Source organism: Euphorbia lathyris, chromosome 8 (genome assembly GCF_963576675.1).
Source record: "Euphorbia lathyris chromosome 8, ddEupLath1.1, whole genome shotgun sequence".
Lineage (NCBI taxonomy): Eukaryota > Viridiplantae > Streptophyta > Magnoliopsida > Malpighiales > Euphorbiaceae > Euphorbia > Euphorbia lathyris.
This window is the reverse complement of record NC_088917.1, coordinates 29,893,100-29,896,069: the sequence shown is the minus strand read 5'-3', so window position 1 is coordinate 29,896,069 and position 2,970 is coordinate 29,893,100.

Genomic DNA, 2,970 nt, shown 5'->3' with positions numbered 1-2,970 from the left:
AGAAATGCACTTTCGGGGCAACATATGGGAAGTTTTTAGGATTCATGATCTGCGAAAAAGGAGTCAGCCCAAATCCTGACAAGGTCAAAGCAGTCCTAAAAATGCAAGCGCCCCAGAATATCAGAGAAGTACAACGCCTCAACGGACGTATCATAGCCTTGGGCAGGTTTATCTCTTGCTCAGCTCGTAGATGTCAGCCTTTTTTCGAAGTCATCAAGAAACAAAAAGCATTCGAGTGGAATGAGGATTGTCAAAATGCCTTCGAAGGAATCAAGCGGTTCCTCACAGAGCCACCCATGATGAGCCGACCTTTGAAAGGGGAGGATCTATACATGTACGTATCGGTCACGGATAAAGCCGTATGCACAGTCATGATACGAGAGGAAGATGGCCAACAATTCCCAATTTATTACGTAAGCAAAGTTTTAAAAGATGCTGAAACTAGATATTCAAAGTTGGATAAGATGGCACTGGCTGTTGTAACCACGTTAATTCGCCTGAGGCCATATTTTCAGGCGCATACTGTAATAGTTCGAACCAATATACCAATGAGAAAAGTATTGCAGAAGCCGGACACTTCGGGAAGGTTGATGGAATGGGCGATTCGCCTGGGCGAATTTGATGTAAGATATGAAAGCAGGTCATCATTGAAAAGTCAGGTCCTGGAGGACTTCGTGAACGAATTCACAGACGAAGGGATATGTCATCCCAAGCCTCCGTTAGAAGAATGGTCGATGTACACAGATGGAGCTTCCTCTGCGGAGGGAGCTGGTGTGGGAGTTGTGATCAAAGGTCCCCACTACATAAGATTGCGATACGCAGCAAAATTAAATTTCCATGCCACTAATAACGCTGCTGAATACGAAGCTCTGATACTGGGATTACGTCTACTTCAAGAGATCACCCCAGGACGGATCGCGATATATAGCGATTCAAAACTAATGGTCAACCAAGTAATCAAGAATTACGAGGTGAAAGACGAGGTTCTGGCCAAATATGTAGCAGAAGTCAAAAAGTTGCTGGATCACCTTGAAGTTAAAGAAACTAAGTGGGAATTGATTCACATACCAAGGGAATCCAATACAGAGGCTAATCAATTGGCCAAAATGGCTTCTTGTGAAGAAACGTGGGCGGACCCGGATTGTCCCTTTGAAGTAAAAATGGCTCCAGCATTTGCCTCTAAAGAAGTGTCCCTACTCACAATAGGGGAGGGTGATTGGAGATCGGTCATCCGCCAATATCTGCTGAATGGATCATTACCTGAAGACAAGGAAGAGGCACGGAGGATAGTTAGGAGATCAGCCTATTTCTCCTTGATCAATGATGGTCTTTACAGAAAATCCTTTAGTCATCCTTGGCTGAAATGCATTCTACCAGAAGAAGGGCAGCAGATCCTCAAGGAGCTACACGAGGGATCCTGTGGGTCACATGAAGCGTCCGCCATGATCTTGAAGAAATCCAGGTTAGCAGGTTTTTACTGGCCCACAGCTGAATTAGATGCCCAGAGTTTGGTAGAATCTTGTCACAGTTGTCAGATTCACGCAAATGATTCACATACTATCAAACACATCCAAAAGCCAATCATTGAGGGACGTCCATTCGCCCTCTGGGGAATAGACACCGTTGGTCCATTTCCCCCAACTCGCCGGTAGAAGAGGTACATAATAGTGGCAGTGGACCATTTCACCAAATGGGTAGAAGCCGATGCTGTTTCCTCTATTACAGCAGAACAGATGGTAGAGTTTGTCAAGGACAACATCGTGGGAAGATATGGCATTCCACATACCATCATCACTGACAACGGGACACAGTTTAACTGTGGCAAATTCAAGGCTTTCTGTGAAGGGTTGGGCATCCTGAACAGGTTCGCCTCCGTTTATTATCCTCAGTCCAATGGAATGACCGAAGTTACCAATCGAACGATTGTTAAAGGGATAAAAAAGAGGTTGGGAGAGCACGACAAGAAGTGGGCGGATCAGCTTACAAGTGTTTTATGGGCTTATCGTACCACCCCAAGAACAGCTACTGGGGAAACACCATTCGCCCTTTCTCATGGTGTGGAAGCCGTAATCCCCGTGGAAATACAAGTCCCCAATGATCGGGTGGCCTTTTATTGTGAAGAGGACAACAACAAACGACTAAGGGAGCGTTTGGATCAGGTTGAGGATCGCAGGAACCGATCCTATGTACGCATGGCGGCAATACAAACAGCGGATCGCGGCTTACCATGATAAAAATGCCAAGCTTGTGGATCTAAATATAGGAGATCTTGTGCTTCGCAAAACTGATAAAGTCCAATCTCGAGAAGGCAAGGGCAAGTTAGGGCTCAATTGGGCAGGTCCATACCAAATAGTGGACAAGGTGGGACCGGCCACATTCAAAATACAAGATATGGAGGGCAATACACTGCCACGCACGTGGAATCTCCAAAACCTCCGCAAATACTTTGTTAAAAAATGAAGTATGTCCATGGTCTTGAGTACTCTTTTTCCTTTAACAAGCTTTTTCCCATGTGGTTTTTCTTGTCGAAGGTTTTAACGAGGCTCATTTGTAAAGACCTATTCGCTGTAATAAGGCGTTTCTCCCATTAATAAACATTGTTGGTTTTATCATCTATGTTCTTTTTATAGTTTACTGCTGCAATATCAATATTCTAGTCTTAAAAAGAAGGGGGGCATCCAACACTCTCCACATTCAATGTAGATCCGCCACTTGGCGGATCCTGATCACCGATAGAGTTAAAACGATCCTTGGATGCAAGGTCTTTACACTCTCTTATCCCTCCCAGAGAAGGATTCACAAGTCCTGCGGGCGGATCATTTCACCTCAAAGATAGGTAGCAAATTGAACCCATGGGCAGCTTTACTTCCTCCAAGAAGGAATAAAACAGCTTCAAACCTTCACAAAGGTTCATACCATGGAGTATGGCTGGCCACCTACTCCAAACATAAATCCTAAACATGCTTATGT